This window comes from Dromiciops gliroides, chromosome 4 (genome assembly GCF_019393635.1).
Source record: "Dromiciops gliroides isolate mDroGli1 chromosome 4, mDroGli1.pri, whole genome shotgun sequence".
NCBI classification, from domain to species: domain Eukaryota; kingdom Metazoa; phylum Chordata; class Mammalia; order Microbiotheria; family Microbiotheriidae; genus Dromiciops; species Dromiciops gliroides.
Genome location: NC_057864.1, coordinates 121,381,612 through 121,406,230, shown reverse-complemented (window position 1 = coordinate 121,406,230; position 24,619 = coordinate 121,381,612).

The window sequence follows — 24,619 nt, the reverse complement described above, 5'->3', positions numbered from 1 at the left end:
CCAAAGCCACCCCCCCCCCCAGTATAAGTCATTATTAACATCTTTCTGGACTATCTCAATCACCTCTTAATAAGTCTTTCTGTTTCTACCCTCTTTGTTCTCCAATCCATAGTGAATACAGCAGTCTGACTAATATTTATCATGCATAGATCTGGTCAAGGGATCTCAGTATATTTTAATTAGAAGAGACCTTACAAGCAGGAGTGTGCTGGAGCCAGCTCAAACACACTTCATGAGAGCCAACTGTTAAATTTTCAGTATGAGCATTTTCATCTCAAAATTTGGCAAATGCTACAAAGCAGAGCTTGATGTATTGTTTTGTCAATTTCTACACTTAGGAATGTAATGGAGAAAATGTTAATGATGCAGATTAAACTTAAAAGTGTCATGCATACTTTTTTTGGATACCTATTCTTTTTTCAGTGAGGCAATTGGGGTTAAGTGACTTGTCCAGGGTTACACAGCTAGTAAGTGTTAAATGTCTTAGGCTAGATTTGAACTCAGGTTCTCCTGAATCCAGGGCCAGTGCTCTATCCACTGAGCCACCTAGCTACCCGTAGATTCCCAATTGTTAAACATTTACCAAAAGACCACTGCCTAGAGGGGGGTAAATGGGAAGGGAACAAACATTTATATGGCCTCTACTATGTGCTAGGCACTGTGCTAGACACTTTACAAATATTTACTCATTTGATCCTCATAACAATTCTTTGAAGTGTGAATTATTACCATCCTCATTTTATAGTTCGTGAAACTGAGGCAAACAGAAGTTAAATATTCTCATGGGGTTGTCTGAGGCTTTTTTGCCTGTCATCCTCTGCCACTTTCTTTTCCTTTTGTCTTCAATCTTTCCCAACATCAGGGTCTTTTCCTGTCTTCTCATTTTGTGGTCAAAATATTTAAGTTTAAGATTCAGTATTTGACCTTCTAGTGAATAGCCTAAATTAATTTCTTTAAATATTGACTGATTTGATCTTTTTGCTGTCCAAGGGATTCTCAAGTCTTCTCCAGCACCAAAGTATGAAAGAATTGATTCTATAGTGCTCAGCTTTCCTTATAGTTCATCTCTCACTGTCATACATAGCTTTAACTTTGTGGAATTCTGTTGACAAAATTATGACTGTTCTTTTTAGTTGGCTCTATAGATTTGCCATAGTTTTCCTTCCAATGAGCATCTTTTAATTTCATGATTGCAGTTGCCATCTGCAGTGATCTTTGAGGTCAGGAATATAAAATTTGGCACTGCTTCCACTTTTTTTCTCTGTTTTGTTAGGAAGTGATGGGATCAATTACCCAAATCTTAGTTTTTGTTTTTTTGATTTTTTAAAAATGAAAGCCCTCATCAAAAGGCTTCTTAATTCTTCTCTCTCTGCCATCAGAGTGGTATCATCGGGATAGCTGAAATTGTTGATATTTCTCTTGGAAACCTTAATTCCAGCTTTTGCTTCCTCCAGTCTGGCATTTTGCTTGATATACTCTGCACACAAGTTAAATAGATGCAATGACAATATATAGCCTTGTCATACTATTTTGCCAATCTTAAACTAATCAGTTGTTCCACGTTTGGTTCTAACCATTGCCTCTTGGCAGACATACAGTTTTCTCAGGTTTGCAAAGTACTTTATATAGCTAATCTCATTTTATCTTGTTAGCAACTCTATGAAATAAATCTATTTAAAGATGAAGTAACTGAAGCTGTGAGAAGTTAAATGTCATGTTCATGGTTCATAAGGTGAATAGGCATCTAAAGCAAGGAAGATGCATGATATTCCCTTCTTTTTCAGGACTTGTCACATTTTGTTGTGATAATACCAATAGTCTAAGGCTTTAGTGTAGACAGTGAAGCAGAAGTACATGTTTTTCTGGAACTCTTTTGATTTCTAAATAACTAAATAATTGACTGTTGGCAATTTGATCTCTAGTTCCTCTGACTCTAAAAACCATCCTGCTCTTCTGGTCATTTTCCATTCACATATTGTTGAATCCTAGCTTGCAGAATCCTAAGAACAACCTTGCTGACATATGAGATGAGAGTAATTATTCAATAATTTTATCATTCTTTGGCATTATCCTCCTTTAGAATTGATTGAGACATAGACTGTGGTTTGTTTTTTTTAATCCAATGGCTACTGTTGAGTTTTTCAAATTGCTCACATATTTACTGTGACACTTTACCAATATCATCTTTTAGGATTAAAATAGTTCAGCTAAGATTCTGTTACCTCTACTAGCTTTATTGTTAGTATTGCTTCCTAAGGCCCACTTGACTTCATTCTTTGGGCTGTCTGGCTCTAGATTAGTAGCCACACCATCATGGTTATTGGTGATGTTAAAATCTTTTTTGTACAGTTCTGTATATACTTTTAGCTCATTATCTTTTTTTGAGGCAATTGGGGTTAAGTGACTTGCCCAGGGTCACACAGCTAGTAAGTGTCAACTTTCTGAGATCAGATTTGAACTCAGGTTCTCCCGAATCCACGGCCAGTGCTTTATCCACTGCACCACCTAGCTGCCCCTAGTTCTGTATATTCTTTTCCCCTCTTATTAATCTCTTCTGCTTCTGTAAAATCTCTATCATTTTTGTCTTTTATCATGTCCATTTTTGCATGAAATATTCCTTTAATATCACTAATTTTCTTGGCTATAATATTCTTGGAGGTTTTCCTTTTTGGGATCTCTTTCTGGAGGTGATCAGTGGATTCTTTCAATTTCTATTTTATCTTCTGCTTCTAGAATATCAGGGCAATTTTCCCTGACAATCTCTTGAAAGATTCTGTTTAAATTCTTATTTTTGTCATGGTTTTCAGGTAGTCCAATGATTTTCAAATTAACTCTCCTGGATCTATTTTCCAGGTCAGTTGTTTTTCCAAGGAGATATTTCATATTGCCCTCTATGTTTTTATTCATTTGGATTTGATTTACTGTTTCTTGGTTTCTCATAAATTCACTAGCTTCCATTTGTTCAATCCTGATTCTTAGGGAATAATTTTCTTCAGAGAGTTTTTGTATCTCCTTTTCCATTTGGCTTTTCAACCTGTTGACTTCTTTCTCATGACTCTCCTGCATTGCTATCATATCTCTTTCCATTCTTTCCTCCACCTCTCTAAATCTTCCTTCTATCTCTCCTACTTTCTCTTCAAAGTCCCTTTTGAGCTCTTCCATGGTCAGACCAATTCATATTTTTCTTGGTACCTTTGGATATAGGGTCCCTGAGGTTATTATCCTCTTCTGAGGGTGCACCTCGAGCTTCTTTGTCGCTAACTAAACTTTCAATAGTTCTCAACTTTCTTTGCTTGCTCATCTTGCTGTCTTTTACTTGACTTTTAAATCCCTCTTACAGTGGGGCTCTACTTCCAAGCTACACTGTCCCAAGCTTCAGAGGGTCCCATGTGTTTTGGTTTGAGTGAGGGCATGTTTTTCTCACCTGGCCTGTTCTCTGGTTCAAAGATAACCTCAAGCCAACTTGCTAATTAACCAGTCAGTAGAACTTTGCTTGCTATGGTGGTTCTTAGCTCCTATGAGCCTGCAGCCCTCTGCCACCTGGGTCTCCCACCACTCATGAGTTCTTCCTGGCTCCCTACTGGTGTGGAATACCTGAATTCCTCCTTAGGTCTCATAGATACCCCTTTATTCCTGTATTCCTTCCCCCTCCTCCCCTCTCCCCCAGCCAGCCATTCAGCCCTCTCACCTGACCATAAGCTTAGTTCCAGAAGATGTTTGGTGCTGCAGCTGATTTAGAGGCTCAGAAATAAGTTCCTCTGGTGCAGCATCCCTCGGGTCTGTGTTGGCATGATTGCGGGGTTGGACTCTGCTTGCAACCCAGCATGGCCCCTTTTAATCTGTCATTGGCTGGAAAATAATCTCAGCCTGTCTTTTTGTGGGTTTTGCTGTTCCAGGGGTTCTTTTTCTTTTAATGCTGTTTTTGGTTGTAATTGTGTCAGGAGCTCTGTGCATTTAATGTTTTTCCTCCACCATCTTGGCTCCACTCCCCGGAAGTCTGTTGATATCACTAATTTTCTTAAAGAGCCCTCTTGTTGGAAAATAGATACATGTTTAATCACTTTTGGGGGGCAAGGCAATGAGGATTAAGTGACTTGCCCAGGGCCACATAGCTAGTAAGTGTCAAGTGTCTGAGAATGGACTTGAACTTAAGTCCTCCTGAATCCAGGGATGGTGCTTTATCCACTGCCCCACCTAGCTGTCCCCATGTTTAATCACTTCTAAAAAGAACATTGCACTATGGAGAATCCAGGATGATCTTCAAACCCTGATGAGCCATTTAATGAGGACTTTAAAAAGTAATAATAATAATAATAATAATAAATGACCTTTATGTAACACTTTAAGGTTTGCAAAGTACTTCATATGTATAACCTCATTTTGTCTTCTTATTAACTCTTTGAAATAAACCTATTTAAAAATAAGGTAACTGATACTGAGAAAGGTTAAATGACTTCTCCAGGGTTCATAAGGTCATGCAAGACAAGATTCAAACCCAGGTCTCCCTAACTACAAGTTCCATACTGCATACATACTTCAGTATAGTAAATCAAAGGGTAATTACTTCTATGCATATTTTCCTTTGAAGCTTTATCTCTTATCTTGGAAAGACTTTATCTCCCCATTAAAGAGCAATGGGCTGGCAGCTAGGTGGAGCAGTGGATAGAGCACCAGCCCTGGAGTCAGGAGGACCTGAGTTCAAATCCGGCCTCAGACATTTAACACTTACTGGCTGTGTGACCCTGGGCAAGTCACTTAACTCCAATTGCCTCACCAAAACAACAACAACAACAACAACAACAACAAACAACAACAACAAAAGAGCAATGGGAGCCAGGAAGGGATACATTTAGAAGTAGGTAGGTCAGTCAAATAGCCTTTATTAAGCATCTACTATGGGTCAGCCCCTTTGCAGTGCTGGTCTTCCCAGCAATCCAGAAGTTGTTTCTTGAAGGACTTCCCAATATATATGTGTGTGTATATACATTTGTACATAAACAGGTTTCATATAATCATAATATAAATATGGGTATGTATATGATGCATGTATAAAATTTGTTTCTTAAAGGACTACTTGTTAAGAGTGAGGCTCTTTCTTCTAGCTGGAATGGTTTTCTTCATATATCCAAAGCCATAGCTAACAATTTTGTGCTTATGGTAGGACAAGTATACATATAGCATCCTCAGAGTATATGGTTGGACACTCTGGAACACTATGAGTGTACTTCTGGGAAGCTGAGAGATGGGATGAGAAAGACCTCACTTTAGAAAGAAGTAAGTCATCCAGTAGCTTCTTATCTTTACTAATTAGTCTTCATGATTAGGTGCTAATTTAAGTTTTTTTGAATGAAGATTCTATCAGCATTCTGGGATAATTTCAGCACCCAGGTAAAATGCCCTAGTTATCTCACCCTAATAATGATTATATCTGTGTGTACCTATATATGTGTAAACTTGATAGGCTCTTCCTAATGGTGAGGCAATTGATTAACTGTATGATTTCAGAGTCACTGTAAAGCCTACTTATACAAAAAATCTCTCTTATTTGTCCTGCCTCACTGTTAGAAATCCCTCCCAATAGAATTACACTTTTAGGGTTAAATTATTACCTTAAGTAAATCCCAAATATAGGGCAAATATGGAAAGGAGTAGCAGAGTAACCCATTGTAGCTGCAGAGATATGTTTATTAGATCAAGAAGCTTAGTTCTCTGAAAAGCATACTAGCTGTGACTTCAAAAGACTGAAGTGCTACCTCAGATGCTTACTACCTTCATGATTGGGGCAAATCATGAAGTTTCTCTAGGTCTCAGTTTTTTTATTTATAAAATGAAAGGGCAGGACTAAATGGCATCTGAAGTATTTTTCACCTCTAGATTTATGTCCCTGGATATGAGGGACATAAATTTTCATAGTGGGGTGAGAATGGGAGTGGAATTCTGAGGCACAAGCATAGGCCACTGCCATATATTGGGGAAATATCTATAGCTCATTGTCTGTATGCATAGTGGGGTTCAGGAGAAGGAGGAAGGTTATGACAACCAGGGAGAAGTCCATTAGTATTGGTCTCAAGGAGGAGAGGAAGTGGGGGTCATTTACCCAACAGAATGAAGGAGTGTACTGCATCAAAATTTTGTTTATTCCCCTGCCTAAGAGTAGTTCACTTTCTGTCTGTCTGTCTCTGTCATGTCTCTCTGTCTTTCTCTGTATGTTTCTCTTTCTCCCTCTGTCTCTCTTCATGTATGTGTGTGTAAATTCATTCATTTGGAGTGGAAAAATGTTGTCAGGAAGAAATCATGCAGTCTACCTTTTCATAGCTTCATTTTTAAGTAAAGAAAAACATGCCAATGAATACTGTGTTTATTTGGATAGGTGATATCAGTGATAATATTTCAATGGTCAAAAGTTATTGCCTAGTCTAGAAATCTCAATGTAATTATTTAGAAGTCATACTCACCTATATGTTTTAATGAAATGACTGTATCCATTTTACCCTTTGTCTATTTTGAAAATGTAAATTAGCCTCTTGATTCATGAATTATTTCTCACCAACATTAATGTTGACAGATGAGAAAACTGTAAACCAATTCTTAGCATTGAGTAAGACATAATTTCTCATTCTTAAATTATTCTCCTCAACTCTGAACACCAAATTGACATTTTTGAAACATCTAAATCCTTAAAATGAAATAAACTTCAGAAGTGTTTTAATGTGAGTAATATAAACTAAAAAAAAAACCCTTTGGGTCTTTACAATAATATTAGTTTTGCATGTCAGTTTTTCTTAAAGATCAACTTTTTTTTTACTGGTTTTACTGAAACTTCAACAGACAGTAGCTTACTTTTCTAGGGTCTTAAGCACCTGAGACTTTTGGCTGATGGATATAAGGCTAGTAAAATTGCCTATAAAATGTAACTTTATACTATAACTTACACAATGTTTATAGAATATATTCCAACATTTACTTTGTCAAAAGCAAACTCCTGCGTATTTGCATGTAGAATTTCAGATGTGTTATAGTGGAAAACTAAAAATGGTCCACTGATTTGGACTAAAGGTAACACTTTCTCTGTATCCACCTTGCTGAAATAGGCATCTGAATAGACTAGCCCAGTGAAAATACAGTAGCACTCTGTTATAATATAGTTTACTATTCTCTGGACTTGTATACACCGTGGACATAATTAAGGATATATACATACACACACACACACACACACACACATACACACACACATATATGGAATTTACAATTAGAGCTGGAAGGGAATCTTAGAGGCAATGTAGTTTGACACTCATTTTATAAATAAGGAAATTGAGGCCCAGTGAAGTGAAAATAATTTGCCTTGGGTCACACAAGGAATAATGAGCTGAGGAATTATTTGAGCCCTGGTCCTCTGACTCCATGTTTACTGGATTTTCCATAGCATTATATTATCTTAAAAATAAAAGTTATAAACATGGATCTCAACTCACAGAACCATACAGGAAAGTTCTCATATAACATGGTCAGTCTAGGATACCAGAACATGTTTGTCCAGTCCCTTAAAACAGGGTTAATAAAAGGTTTCCACTGTAACTACAAACGTGAAGTTGTCATCAGCCTTCATCTTGCAATAGTTTAGAGAAACACCTGTGGAGATGGGAGCCGTGAATGTTGTAGTACTGGTTTGCTGAAGACTAGAGTGTGCTTCTTGACTTTAAATACAATGCATAAGGGCAGTGTTACTCTGCCAAGTATGACAGAATCAAAGATTTGTAGGTATGCAACTTACCCACCATAAGGAAATAGACATAGATAATAAAAATACCATGCTCTGACATATATGTGATCTATTAATTAACCACCAATATCACTTGAAGGAAATGTCTGCTCCCCAAATGTTCACAGTTATGTGTAGGAAAGCGCTTTGGTCCCTGGCAGGATTCCAGAACATAAGAATTGAAACAGAAAATGTTAACAGCTGAGCACAACATTCTATCTCCCAGATTGGTGCAAGGCACAGGCATATACCTATAATACACTCTTTCCTCCACTCCACCTTGTAGAATCCCTAGCTACTATCAAGGCTTAACTCAAAAACCACCTCTTTCAACAAAAATGTCCGGCTCCCTTCTCCTCCCCCTCAGTGATTAAAGCCCTCCCTCTAAATTATTTTCCATTTACTTTTTAAAAAATCATTTTTTGTTTGTTTTTGTGGGGCAATGAGGATTAAGTGACTTGCTCAGGGTCACACAGTTAGTAAGTATCAAGTGTCTGAGGTCGAATTTGAACTTAGGTTCTCCTGAATCAAGGGCCGGTGCTTTATGCACTGTGCCACCTAGCTGCCCCTTCCATTTACTTTGTATATACTTTGTGTTTACTTGTCTATCTACATGTTATTTTCTAACAACAGAATGTAAAGAAGGCTGAGACTAATAGATTTTGGCTTTGTATTCTCAGTGCCTACCTCAATGTGTGAGATATAGTAGTAAATGGTTAGTGGATGAATGAACATAATGGCAATATAGCCACATTACATAATGAGCCCTTAGAGTGATTCTGAGTTTCTTTTCTACACAAATAAAGTGGTATAGTAGATACTAAGTTGTGAATTCTCTGGTCACCTTATACCAGAATGTCCACACTCCAAGAATTAGAGATATAAGAGAGGTTCACACATTAGTTTTCATCAAATATTGGAATACCCATTTTTCCAAAAGGCTCAAGAACAAAAGTTTTGTTTTTTTTTAAATCAAAAATCCTTTTAAAGTGAAGCTGTGTGGATTTTGCACCAAGGAACCAAGAGGCATATACTTTATGGTCTGCTCTCTTTCTAAAACTTTATGTTCTTTTTCACTAGCCCTTCTTTCTGGGATAATGGAGTTAATGGCATGTTCTTGGCATTTACTTTATACACTGAGAGTGCTTCTTAATTGTAGTAGGTATGAGTCTTGTGATCAGCACTATATATAATTTTCTAAAGGTATTTGTTCTCGGAGAAAGGACAGCTTTCGCCTACTATACCTGAATGTAGGTAGTGTCATTCCAGGCACAAATGGCTTCCTACATTGGAAGCACAAAATGTGGGTCCCTTAGAAATATGATTATTGTGTATTTATGTAGGCATTGTATTATCCCTGATAGACTATGAAGTCAGTGAAAGTATCTCTTCCAGCATCTGACATAGTCCTTTACATGTAGTAAGTGCTTAAAAATAGTTTTTGCATAAGTGAATAATTGAAAAAAATGAAGGCTAACCTTTATACATCACCTTAGGGTTTACATGAATATTACCATGTAACTACCAACCCTTTAGTCAGATTTCTTATAATTATAATTTCTCATCAAGAAGGATCTATGCGGGGGCAGCTAGGTGGCACAGTGGATAAAGCATTGGCCCTGGATTCAGGAGGACCTGAGTTCCAACCCAGCCTCAGACACTTATTAGCTGTGTGACCCTGAGTAAGTCACTTAACCCTCATTGCCCTAAAAAAAAGAAAAAAAAAGAATAGTACATAAAAAGTGTTTTCTTCAGTGCAAAAAATAGCCTGTCTTTTAAAAAAAGGAAGATCTATGCATGCCTTATGGGTATCCTTGATGATAACATAAAAACAAATAGGCCTTTGCAGACAAGGTTTTTTTTACAGCAGACCATATTATTGTAGTCACACAAACTGACATGTATAAAGAATGCATGATTCCACTGATTTGTCATTTAAAAATTCTTTTGAGGGACAATGAGGGTTAAGTGACTTGCCCAAGGTCACACAGCTAGTAAGTGCCAAGTGTCTGAGGTCAGATTTGAACTCAGGTCCTCCTGAATCCAGGGCCAGTGCTTTATCTACTGTGCCACCTAGCTGCCCCCAATTTGTCGTTTTTTAAAAAAAGTTGACTTTGTAGAGCCTGAAAGATTTTCCTCAAACAAGGTATCTCTGATGCATGGGTAAAAATCTTATTGGATTCCGACAGGTTCAACCATAGTGGTTAACTTGTGATTCATAAGACAAATAATCTCCTATTGAGTTGGGCTAGAAATGCAGCAAGAGCTACAGAAAGATCACAGAAAGGCAGGGTACGGCACTGGTTGGTACTGTTCATTTGTTTCAGTTGGATCCTACTATTCATGACTCCTTTTTGGGTTTTCTTGGCAAAGATACTCAAGTAGTTTACATTTCCTTCTTCAGCTCATTTTACAGTTGAGGAAACTGAGGCAAACAAGGTTAAAGGACTTGCCCAGGGCCACACAGATAGTAAGTGTCTGAGGTTGTATTTGAACTCAGGTCTTCATGATTCCAGGATTGGTATTCTACCCACAGTAGCTTCCCTATTGCACTGATGCTTGCATAATATTAAAAGACCAAGTGGAAAACCTCTAATTCATTAGATGGATACCTTATGGCTAAATGATGGGAAGCCAGACATAAGAACATCACAAGCTATGAAGGCATAGAGAGACCAGCACAGGAAGTACTTAAATGGTTGAACTCATAGATCCATTAGGGTGAGTAAGTTCATCGTTTACAAAATGATTTTTCTCACAACTATCCTCTTAGATATGAAGTACAAATATTATTATTTCTATTTTCAGAGAAGGAGACTGAACCTAAGAGAGAGAAAGTTATTTGGCCAAAGTCACACAAATGAATTCATCAAGCATTTATCAGACACCCACAATATACAAGGTCTTATGTTATATATATAGGAAAAGTAGAAAAAATAGCCTGCTAAGTGCTGAAGCTTATAACTGAATTCTAAGTTCCATTATAACAAACTCTTTGACTTGCACAGCTGGATGAATGATAGAAATTCTTAAGATTTGCAGAAGTTAGTTGTCAGTGATTTAGAAAATACAAGATACATGGGCATTTGCCTCCTCAAAAGGAGCTAAGGATAAGCAGGATCACATTAAAGCTCCAGAGAATGCGAGACAACATAAAACATAGTGGGCTATATGTCCTCTGAGTTCACTTACAACTGCAAGCCTCCATCAATCAAGTGGCCTGTCTCCCATGTTCTGTGCTTGGGGTATTAAATGATCATTTCTCCTTTCTCAAATACATCTGAACTTCAATCAATGCACCTTCCACTCAACTTTAATATGTTCCTTTGATGAACAGTAAAAAAAAAAGTGTCTTAAGTCTTACAAACATCTACAGTAGTAAGAGAGATGGGAGAGGCCATTTTCCTGGCATCTCAGGACTTTCCATTTCTAACCAAACATAGAAAGTTGTCATGTGAATATTTTAGAACCTCAAAAACAATTTTGGTCTCAGCCTGTGTGGGGGGTGGTGGCTCTTATTTCATCCATACCAATCCACCCATCTCTTATTAGAACATGTAATTCCCACAGTGCTGAGTCTCCAGAAAATTTGTGAACAGACTGTCCTTTGGACACCCTTCATTTGAAAGCATAGCCTGAAGCAGCCCACGTATTTTTAAATAAAAAAGGCCAGTAGCTCCTGTCAAAGAGATTGATAGATATGAAAGACAGATGATATATAGATGGATGGATGGATGGATGGATAGATGGATATATGGATAGATAATGCCTAGAGCAAGTGAGCCTGATAATCATATTTTCAAATTCCCAGGAAACAACATGTTAGAATCACTTTTGTGAGAAGCATGCAATACTTCCTGTGAAGTTAATTCATTTTTGAATTATCCCCCTGACTTTTATACCTTCATTCGAATGCCTTCTGGTGCTTGGTAAATTTCAACCCCTATAGTCTCCTCCTCAGATTAGGGAAATCCTGCCCAGAATCTCCACTGGAGGAAGTGTCTGGGACAGCCATACTTGTGTCTAATCTGTGACCACTCCTGACACTGGGACTTTTTTACTTTCCCCCTTTTAATTCTCATGTCCCTTTTATGTATTATCTTTCTCCATTAGAATGTAAGCTTCTTGAGGGTAGGGACTATTTTTTCTTTTGCTTATATTTGTATTCCCAGGGCTTAGCACAGTGCCTGGTATGTAATAAGTGCTTAATAAATGTTCCATCTAATCCAATTTAATTGTTGTTTTACCTCCAGTCATTCACACACTTCTTTTGTCCTTGCACAGTATGGAAGAATATCATCCCTTTAAGTAGACAAATGTAATACAAGAAAAATAAATCTTTGAGGTGGAAAATTTCAGCTCTAGATTGGCAAGTAGAATTTTGAACTATTATCAAATCATTGGGCTGTTCCTGCTGGCTTAGATTACTCCAGAAAGTATTGGAATTTAAAGCCCAGAAGACAAGGGTCCTGTTTTCCATTGTGTTAATTTCCCTAGTACAGAACATCCATCACAGTAGGTACCTTATTAGTATTATTAACATATTTAATGATACTGTGAGTCCAAATTGGTGATCCAAAATATTTCTATCTTCTTTTTTCTAAGCACACATCTGTATCAATAACCTAGCACCTACACAGGTCAATTAACTATCGGTAGAGCTGATACTCTACCCCACCCCTGGAAGGAGTGTGCAGTATTGTAGGTTTCAAGATATTTTAATAGAAACTTTGAGCCTTATATAACCCTGACCTAGCATTTATTAAGCACATACTACATTTATTACTTGCTTGATATTTATTAAGCATCTACTTTGTGCCAGGTACTATGGTAAGGGCATGTATTATAGGTATTATTATTTGCTTATTCTAGATGATGAAACTGAGGATCCAAGGTTAGTAACTTGCCCAGGGGTACGTGATTTATAAGTATCAAAGAGGGGGGATTAAAATTGAGATCTTCCTGATTTCTAATCTAGTACTCTACCACTTCATGATGCCCCTGAAAATTACCTGGTTGATATAATGCCTTGAGTAGTGACTACTTTATAATATGACTAAAGAAACCAGATAAAATGGGCTAATTCCAATTATTTTGGATCATATAGACATAGAAATGGTGGAGAATTGTGGCATTGATCTAATGATTTGAACAAATTTTTAGCACAACCTGAAATTTAATTTTGATAGCTTTCTAATCATTTACCTAGGTTCAGAAAGGCTAACGGTCATGAAACCATAAAGACAACGTGAAAATAAAATGTAATTCCTGAGAACCCAGAAACTCACTTCCTTGAATGACACTGTGGCTGGGTATGACCTAACTTCTTTTGATATTTTTTCCTGGGGGGGTAATGATTTCAGAGGGGGAAGAATCACAGGAGTCTGACTGCAGATCAGAAGTTCACATTGCACTAAATAAAGGCTCAGCCAAGTTTGGGTTATTTGATTGCTTAACACATTAGTGGACTCTCTCCAGTTCCCAGTGGTCAGGGATCCACATCACAAAGTCCCTATCCCATCTGGTACTAATTGGAACCCTTGTTGGTAGCTTCCAAAGACAGAACAGGGAAAAGAGGAGTTGTTTCTTAAGAACAAAGAGCCTAACACTACCATGACAAGCATTGGACCCTGTCCCTTCCTTGTGATATTCTTGTTTTGGTAATAATAGTAACAATAAAAACAACAACAATAATAGCTAGAACTAATATAACACCTTAAGATCTGCAAATTGATTTACTAATATTATCTCATTTCATCCTCACAATAACCCTGGAAGGTAGGTGCTACTATTATTTCCATTTTACAGATGAGGAAACTGAGGGAAATTGTCATTTGCACAGGGTCACACAGCTAATGTCTGAGGCAGAATTTGAACTGAGGTTATCCTGAATCCAAACCTAGGATTTTTATCCACTGTACCATATAGCTGTTTATATGGGCATTCAAAACTTATTACTACTCAATGTGATATGGTGGAAAAAGTGGTAGTGCTCAGTTGGGGGGTTTTTTGGGTTCAAAGGACAACTAGGTGGCATAGTGGATAGAGTGCCAAGTCTGAAGTCAGAAAGACTCATCTTTGTGAATTTAAATACAGATTCAGACACTTACTAGCTATGTGACTGAGCAAATCACTTAACTCTGCCTCAGTTTCCTCATCTGTAAAATGAGCTGGAGAAGGAAATGGCAAACCATTCCAGGATCTTTGCCAAGAAAACCCCATATGGGGTCACAAAGAGTTGCACATAACTAAACAACAACAAGAACAACAAGAATAACAAAACAGCAACTGAGTTTGAATCTTAGTTCTGACAGTTGTATGACCTAATTATTTTAACTCTGTGGCTCAGTTTCCTCATATGTAAAATGGTGATGGTTATGATAATCATGATAGTCCCATGGTACTCTTCCCTGGTCAGACCACATTCAGAATATTATGTCATTTTTTAGAAGGATACAGATAAATTGGAGAGCATCCAGAAGAAAACAATGTGTCATAACCAACCATCTTAAAGTTGAATGGGCTACCTCAGGAAGTAGTGAGTTCTCTCTCAGTGGAGATTTTCAAACAGAAACTAGAAAATCATCTATTAAACATGTTAAGTAGGTATTATTATTATTATTATTATTATTATTATTATATTTTGCAGGGCAATGAGGGTTGTGACTTACCTAGGGTCACAAAGCTAGTGTCAAGAGTTTGAGGCTGGATTTGAACTCAGGTCCTCCTAAATCCAGGGTCGGTGCTTTATCCACTGTGCCACCTAGCTGCCCCTGGCCATTATTTTTTAATTATAGGTTGGAATAAATAGCCATTAAATTCCTCTAAAGATCTGTAATTGAATGAATGAATTAAACAGCATTTACAATGCACTCTCTATATGCAAAACACTGTACTAAGCATTGGGGAAATAAATCAAAGTGCAGTGATATACCCTTTTCCCGAGGAACTCACATCTAATGGGAGAAAAGTGTTTTAAACTTCAAAGTGTTACATAAATTGTCAATATTATCTTACTATTTCTCATCAGCATTGTTCTGTTTCAGTCTCCTGTTGTAATGTGTTCTCCACCATAGCATTTCAATAATATGCCACCCCCAACCATATCCTCATCACAATCTTGTCAAACATTTATCATTTCCCTCTCTCTCACTTCAAGCTATGAGTCTTTCCTTCTGGCCTCTCCATTAGCCAAATGCTATTTGAAAAGATAATAATGATATAAATAATAATTACTACAAAATGAGAGGTCCAGACTCTATGATCTCTACTGTCCTTCACAGCTCAAAACACTATGATCTTACAAAATTAATCTACTAGTTCTTGAACCATAGATTTCAAGCTAAAAGAGACCTTTGAGGCCACCTAGTTCAGTATTTTCATTTTTTGAGGTGATAAAATATTTGAGGCCCGAGAGGTAACTAGCCTAGAGTCACCTGAGTAGAAGATGACAGGCAGAATTTGAGCCCAGGTCTTTTGATTCTAAATTCATAGTTTTTTCCACGGTACCATGCTACCACTCAATGAGTTCAATTCCTAAACCTACACACTAGCCACAATGTCCTAATCATTATTTTTCAAATATATCATTAATTTCAATTCTAATACCCCTGTTATTGCCTTCCCCCAATTTTCTCTCTCTTTGCCTCTGACTTCTAAGTTTCCCTCCACATATAAGCTTAAATCTTACCTCTTCTATGAAGCCTTCTGTGTAAAATTTTATCTTGTTCTGGTTCCTGTCACTATCTCCCCAACTTGTAGTTAGTAGAGTAAAAAAGTTTATATGTAGCTGCTATAAAGTAACAATAGTAGGAAGTAAGTTGCAAAGGGAAAGCCAGAAGTCACTTACAGGCTGTTCCATAAATTAAGGGAACATAGCAATTACTTGTAAATTATCTCATAAATTAGGAGAGAGTAGGAGCCACTAAAAACTGTTTCATAAATTAGCTAAGGCTGCATCCCAAGACTATATGCTAAATAAGGGGAAGCCTTGTATAAGGTCCCCTCAGTCATACTAACTGTCCATGGTCTGTCGGCCTCAGATAAGTTACAGAAATGGGTAGTGACTGGCAGGACACCAGCAAGTGTTGTGGTAGTGAATTAATCCTAAGGTATTACTGATAACTTTGAGATGATGTGGATATGTTAATGAACTAATTTATGGTGTTATGGATAAGAGCTAGTCTGTCCCCCACTTCCAGAACCCTATAAAATGGGACGCCAAACTCCTGCCCCACTCATCTATCTGCTATGGGTCCATGCTGCCCAAGTGCTGCCAATGCTGATTCACAGTTGGATAAGTTACTCTCTGTCCTACTTCCCATTTCTTCCCTATGCTTCCTACTTTCCTTTACCACTCTATTCCCCATCCCCACACCATCTACCTTCAAACCCTGGCCATTTGCCTTTGTACTCTGTGTGCCATACTAAAGTGTGATTGACATATTACTCCCCAATCCTGCCATCATGGACTTTCCTGGGGAGTATAAAAAAGTTATGCCTGCCCCCCCCCACTCAAACCAGAGGCATCCCTTGCAGTTCTATTCCCATAGTCATAAACTGGGAGCACTGTAAGCTATTCATAGTTGCCCCATTCAAGAATAAGATGGACATAGTGAATTCATGGATAGAAATCAAGGGTGAAAAAAAATAGAAAGCTGAACTTTGTGTCCTCTCAGGAGATGTTTCCTTTTTTTTTTCTGGGTAGCAATAGATCAACTAATAATTCCATAAATTAATTGGCAATTCACCTTCCCTAATCATCATACCATCACCCTCTGAACTCTTATAATAGTTATTGTCTGCAGCACTCATTTAGTACTGCCTTCATTTTTTTTTTGGCTGGGGCAATGAGGGTTAAGTGACTTGCCCAGGGTCACACAGCTAGTAAGTGTCAAGTGTCTGAGGCTGAATTTGAACTGAGGTCCTCCTGAATCCAGGGCCAGTGCTTTATCCACGGCACCACCTACCTGCACCCAGTAGTAGTAGTAGGCCTCCACCAGTCACTGACGACCATGGATCAGTGCCTTGAAGAGCCACAGACCACAGTGTGGCTGTGTGTTGTATCTACCCCATGAGGAGGAGTAGCTGGAGTGTCCTCTCCAGGGCACTGACCTGGGCAGATCAATATGGAAAACAAGCTGTTGCCCATGCAGCAGGTTTTCCCTCTCCGTGACTTTGGTGGAACCAAAGGAAAGGCAATACCAATACAGTTTGGCACCAGTGCCACTGCAGGCATTGCCAACATCCAACTGCCTAAGGGACTCCAACTCCTGATTTTTCCTCGGGGTTAACTCCCGAAGCTTTTCCCATATATGGGTATAGCCGCAAGGCAGCAGAGGTTTAAAATCAGGGTTTCCTTCCCCTAGGCGAGTTGCCTACCAAGGCTGATGAGCCCCACCTGCCCAAAGTGACTGGTTTTAAGGCGTCAGTGACTCGCCTTTGCCCCTTCTTCTGTTAGTGGAAACAGTTCTGCCACAAGAAGGCCAGGAGTTGGGCTTCGGTTGTCAGAGGCTATTTGAGACCCATGCCATTGGAGCATTTTATAGAGAGTGGGAGCGTATCCCCACTCCCACCCCAGCATGACAACCTTTGGAACTGCCTTCATTTCTAAGTTGATATACACATGAATATATGTTATGTTGAATATTAAAGAAATCTACGCCTGACACATGTATGAATATGATATAGGTGCATAGTTGTACCACATGTAGCAGAATATATTGTACAAAGTAGAGTCTTATTAAGCACAAATTTCTGATGATTGCATCTTTAAAAGCAATTAGCCTATTGAGGCCATTTGGACTAGTGGAAAGGGTACTGGCTTCAGCATTTGGAAATTCAGAAGATTTTAGTAACAACCTGTTTAACTATGAAAAAATTATTTAACCCTTAAGTCTCAGTTTTCTCACTTGTAAAATGGTAATGATAACATATACATTCTATTCATTCTATTTGACTATAAATAATAGAATACCACATTCTCTGAGAAATAAAAATTGTACATCAGTCAAAGGGCAATGGTAGTAATATGAGGGGAAATAATTAGCCTTCAACGTGTTCCCATTGATGATTTGTGCTCACAAGGAATTTTAAGAGTGGGGTACCCTCTGTAGGGTCTTACTGAGGCAACTAGCTGGCACGGTGGATAGAGTCCCAGACCTAGAGTCAGGAAGACCTGAGTTCAAATTCAGCCTAGACATTTATTACCTGCATGACCCCGGGCAAATCACATTTGTTTCAGTTTCCCCACCTGTAAAACAGGGATAATAACAATACCTACCTCCCAGGGTTATTGAGAACACCTAATGAGATAATAATCATAAAGCTCTTAGCACAGTGCCTGACATATAGTAGGTGCTATATAAATATTAGCTACTTTTATGGGAGATTTGGAAGATTTGAAAAAGAGATGCAGAGAATGGAAAGTTGGGATCAGTTGATATTAGGTCAGAGACCTACTGAAATGTAATAGAGGTAGTAATTACCTATCTTGATCTACTTGGAGGAAACATTTTGTGCTCATCAAGAGCATTTAATGGGCACCCATGGTATGCAGAGTTCTATCTTGTATATTAGACAAAGAGGGAGGGTTCAATAGAAATGGGAATCATAGTTCCTCTCCTTGAGGAGATTTCTTTTGAGTATAGACAATAGTCATATAAGAAACAATTTAAGAACAAGGTACAAAAGCAAATTCTCAAATATTCAAATGTATCTGGAATCGTTGGGATATGGGAATTCCCTTAAAGGATATAGATTGCAACCTACACATACCTGCTCCTCCTATATGACTCTTGTCCCATCTTCTCATAAATTCAATATGGGTGGGAAGAGAGGAGAGTTCATCAATTATGCTGAGATTTTTATTTGCTTTAAAATAAACAAAACCTGACAATACTAGTGGAGTTACATGGACTGTGCATCTGTTAGAGCCCACCCTTGCTTGCATGACTCGCCCATCTTTTTGAACATACATTTCTTCAATGTTATCCTTTGATGTATTCCTTAATACTCCTCTGCAATGCCTTGACACAAACAATACAAAGCCAATACTGAGCACAAATTAATATAGTGGAAAGGAATGCTAATAGAGTGCAGAGTTGAGAGGCTGGAGTGGATTTACTTAGGGAAGCCTTCCTGGAGGAGGTAAAATTTGAACTAGGTTTTAAAGAAACAAACCAGGACTCAAATAAAAATATACTAGTGCATTGTATTTATATTTAACATATTTAATGGCTTGAGTCTATTTTCAGAGTGGAACTTCCCTACCATGATAATAGAACATGGTATTTGCTTGATTTGTGGAAGAATCCTATAAATTCCACTATAAATAACCAAGCAAAGGGAGCAACTTTTCCTGTAACTTAGCAGCCTAAAGCCAGTAACCTCTAATAACAGTCTGAGTGGCTGTTGAATCAGCAGGATGGCGCAGCTCCCCATGGTAAGCAGACAGCTCTGCTCTAGCCATAGAGAACAGACATGCGCTTCTTCATTTTGTGCTTTCCTTAAACCCTTTCTGGTAGTACATTTAGAGATCTAAGAAACACATGAATTTTTCCTATGGCAATTTTAAAGCATTTTGGTAAATGTATCTATCGGAGCCCCCAAGACTGATGAAAAACAGTGTCTAGTTCTTCTAGAAGAATATTGAAAATATAATCATTGAGACCTCTATGGGGTATCATACGAAATGTCCAGCTGTTCATACACATTAAGTGGTGGAAAAGATGACCGCAAAACCGTTGCTTTCATCTTTGAAGAGTACAAGCGTTTGACTCCTGAAATTCATAAGAACTTTAGTGTAAATGGATATGAAGCTCTTTTATCCTACAAGGGGGTATAGGTGGGCTTAGGAAGGAACTGAACAGGAAATTGGATCACCCAGAACAAAAAGAACACTTCTTCAGTTCTGTCTTCCTTTCATTTTACAAATAAGGTACTTCAGTCAACTTTCCATGACCTATCGGGGTCTAACCATCTTAATTTCCTCAGATTTTCTCAATTTTTCCACTGCCTGGGTGGATCCTGGGAAGCCAGCAAAAAAGACCAGGATGTCAGGATTGAGGACTGGACACAGAAGGAATGTCCATCTGAGATATTGAGTACCTTCTAATTTTTAGATTATCTGCGTTTTTTGTTTGATTGTTTTTATTAACTCGAGCTTCTCTTTTTTAGAATCAGGAGATGAATTCTCATGATAATTAGAGATTTAAAAGAAGAGCTCAAGCATAGCCTAAATTTTTTGTCCCACAGTAAATGAAGATCCCAATGGAGAAGGCCTTCCCTCTCTTCCCAAAGTCCCTTCATTTTGGCCATCTGAATATTTGTAAACTGGGGTTAGGTGGGGGGAAGGGAATAGGAGGAGAGCACAATGCCTTATTTCCTTCATTCAGACTAGGAAAGCTTGAGCCTGCAGGCTGAGTCTTTCCATGGTCTGTCACACCCATTGATCCAGGAATAGTCTATCTCCACCCCTTCCCCCACCCCCAAAGTGTCCCAGCCTTCACCATTCTGTGGAAAAATTGACTAATACTTTCAAATGGAAACTTGTCAATAAAACTCCCATGTTCAGGGAATAGTCTTCCCAAGGATCAAAAATAATGCAGCTAGTGAGTCAGGAATACAGTCATTTTAAATCCAGGTCTAAAAATAAAGTGAAAACCCTTGTTTCACTCTTAATCCACAGGAGCAATATCACAGGTTAAGAGTCTAAAAAAAGCACATTGGGATTGGAGAAAGTAGTATTTTCCCATTTGGCCCTTATAAAAGTTCTTGGTCTAGGTGCCAAACCAGGAAATTTTATTTGATCCATAATGAAAACCAGTTAAAAACAATATCAAGGAGAGTTGATAATGTGGCATGAGCTTTCTATCACTTGTGATTCCATTTAAAGAACAAGGAAATCTTGGAGAGAAACTCCAGTTGTGAGCAAAGAAGAGGGTCAGTAATGGTGGGGGTGAGGAGAATTGTTTTCAGAGGCCTGGGCTAACAGAGCCTTCTTCTGCTGGCATGGGACAGTCTCTGTTTTATTAATCAGAGGAAAATTTATCACCCAGGATTTGGGGGAGATGTTTATAGTGTCCTTAGGCACAATGCTGTTGGCTTTCTGAGATGTCAGTTAACTTCTGCAGATGAAAGGCTGCAGCTGCTGAGACTAGAGGGCTGGATGAGAATTTCAAAATAGGATTGATGTGTTTAAAATGTGCTATGGAGCAATATTTTCTTTGCTTTTTTCCCCTTTTTCTTTGCTTTTTTCCATTATGAACAGGTGTAACAGTAGAATCCGAGAATCTCTGAAATGAAGGGGTGGGTGACAATAGGCAATTTTTTGAAGTGGACAATTACAAACTCTCTGTCAGGAGACTATGTTGCCTTTCAATTCCTCTGCTTTATAATAATAATAATAATAATAATAGTTATTTAAAATTAATTTCATTTTTAATTTATAGGATAAAAACAAGCATTTCCATATATATATTTCCAGTATAATAAAAATGATTGCATATGAAACTGTGAATCAATTATGTAGAACTTGCTATTCCTTTTAAAATTATCATGTAAATTTCTTTTTGCCTTTTCCCCACTTTTTTCTCCTCTTCACCCTAGAGATAGCTATCATTGAGCAAATAAGTCATTGATGATTATAATAGCCATTTTATTGATTTAAATTCTAAACTCATTTACAAAAAATGATGAAACTAGAGGAGGAAAATCAAAAGACCTTTGTTTTATGAAAATTGTCAGCCTTTATCTTTTGTATTTGTTATGGCTGTAGCAATAAAGCCAGAGAATTGAGAAAAGAAAGGTACCTTAAAGAACATCAAGTCCAATCCCTTCCCTTTACAGATAAGCAGTCACCTAGAGAAACTAAGTGACTTGTTAAAGGTCATGGATCATATTAAGTGACAGAGCTGAGACCAGCATCCAGATCTCCTGACTCCCAGGCCAGTACTTTGTGAACACCAACTCACTAAAACCACACAGTGCCATTTTCAATGACTCCTCTTGGCAGCCTGTTGAGTTGGCTCTCCAGCTGTCAAGCCAGATGTCTTTGACAGCTGGTGGGTATTTAGCTCTTTAAATTCCCAACTGAAGCAAAGAAATGGTGAGACATGGAGCATCTGACCTGCAGATTGCTCATTCTCTAGTTGTCAGAACTTTGAAGTTCAAAGATAAAAATCTGAGTCAATCACAACACTTTTCTTTGGCCATAAGGCAAGACACCTACGCCTCACCCCCTCCCTGCAACCATCAGACCAAAAGGCAGTGAGAGACTGACCCCGTCTGTGGTTATAGTGACACATGAATTCTGTCATATCTTTACGTCTTGTGCTGTGTATTTGGGAAAGAGGGTAGGGAGGGAGGAGGAAAGTCAAATGAAAGCCCCTTAATTTAACTAACTAATTACTTTTGAGTCAGTCTCATCCCATGTCCCAAGACCAGAGTAATGACCGCCTCCTCTTCATCTTTCTTTGGTTATAGGTATACAAATAGAGGTCATTTCTTTTTCTTGTGATGATTTTCCCCCCCTTTAGGAGGAAGCAAAGCCCAGGATTTTGAGAGAAAAGGGATCTGGAAGCCTTATCCAGTGGAGGAAATATCTATAATGATGATCAAAGGCTGGAGATCTTGGTACATGTGGGAATGCTTGTATACGTCCTCTGCGTCTGTGGCAGATGTGCATTTCCAGAGAGTGATTTCTTCTCCAGCTTAACCAGGTGCACAAGGAAAGCCAGGGGGATATGGAAACATTTTGACTATAAAACTTACAAACTCCATGCTGGCTTCTTGGTACCTTTAGAAAAATGGGTGTCTTTTTGAGGACTGACCCAATTCCATAAAGGAGGCTAGGCAAATTCCCATGATTTGTAGTGGCTATTACTGAAGCTCTCTTTTGCTTGTAAAATTTCTGGAATAATAGATTTCAAACTATAAAGGACCTTAAAGGCCTTCAGATCCAACCCTCTTGTTTTACTTATGAGAGAAGTAAGACACAGGACTGACTTCAGACATAGCTGGCAAATATTTAAGGCAGTTTTTGAACCCAGGTCTTCTTCAGTTCATGTATAGTACCCTAAATATCAAGTCATGCTGTTTTTCATTTCAATTCATTCTACTTAACCCAATTAATTTGCATTGAATTCAATAACTATCAATTTAAGCCTTTGTGTTGCACTAATTAAAGCCTGACACTTGACTCCTCATCTCTCAACTTTGGGTCTTTTTACTGACTGTGCCCTATGTCTGGAATGCTTCCTCTCCTGACTTCTACTTCCTGAATTCAAGGTTAAGCTCAAATTCTGTTTTCTGCAAGAGGACTTTCCTGATCTCCCTCCCCCAAACCCTCCTCACCCCACCAGTACAGTTTCTTTCCCTCTGAGATTATCTCCGATATACATTTCATACACACACACACACACACACACACACACACGTATGTGTGTGTGTGTGTATGTTGTCTCCAAAATAAATATGAGATCCTTGTGTTCAGGGACTATATTTTTGCCTTTCTATCTAACTCTGGCACTTTGCACAGTGCCTGGCACTTAATAAGTGCCTGGAGAGTAAGTACCTAATAAAATCTTTTCAATGAGCTAGTCACTTTATTAGATATGAAAAAAGGCATAAGACATAGATCCTAATCAAAGCTATCTATTGCCATATGAAAAAAAATGCTCTAAATCACTATTGATTAGAGAGATGCAAATTAAAACAACTCCAAGGTACCACCTGACACCTATCAGATTGGCTAATATGACAAAAAAGGAAAATAATAAATGTCAGAGAAGCTATGGAAAAATTGGAACACTAATGCATTGTTGGTGGAGCTGTGAACTGATCCAACCATTCTGGAGAGCAGTTTCGAACTATGCCCAAAGGGCTATAAAGCTGTGCATACCCTTTGACCCAGCAATACCACTATTTGGTCTTTTTCCCAAAGAGATCATGAAAAAGGGAAAAGGACTCACATGCACAACAATATTTATAGCTGCTCTTTTTGTGGTGGCAAAGAATTGGAAATTGAGGAGTTGCCCATCAACTGGTGAATGGCTGAACAAGTTGTGGTATATGAATATAATAGAATACTATTGTTCTGTAAGAAACGATGAGCAGGTAGATTTCAGAAAAACCTGGAAGGACTTGCACGAACTGATGATGAGTGAAATGAGCAGAACCAGGAGAACATGGTACACAGTATCAACAACATTGTATATTGATCAACTGTGATAGACTTGATTCTTCTCAGTAATACAATGGTCTGAGATAGTTCCAAAGGACTCATGATGAAAAATGCTCTCCAAATCCAGAAAAAAAAAGAACTGTTGAATCTGGATGCAGATCGAACCATACTATTTCTATTGTGTTGTTGTTGTTGTTGTTTTTCTTTTTTGAGGTTTTTCCTTTTTGCTCTGATTCTTCTCTCATTGCATTACTAATGCAGAAATATGTTTAAGGTAATTGAACATATATAACCTATATCAGATTACTTGCTGTCTTGGGGAGGGGGGAAGGAGGGGAGAGATGGAGAAAAATTTGAAACTAGAAATTTTATAAAAACAAATGTTGAAAATTATCTCTAAATGTAACTAGAAAATAATAAAATATTTATATGGAAACAAACAGACATAGCTTCTGTCTTCAACAAGCTTATTATTTTGTTGAGGAGACACAATTAAAACTAGAACTATATAAAGCTAGTATAAGGTATATGTGTTGCTCATATAGGCTATGTCCCCATGGGTTTGTTAAAATGAGGCTTTTAGAGACATATGAACCAATGTCTCCAGAATATCTCCCATCTTTCTCTAAGGGAGACTTTGATTGCTGCCTAGAGGGAAGAGATTGGGCACAGTA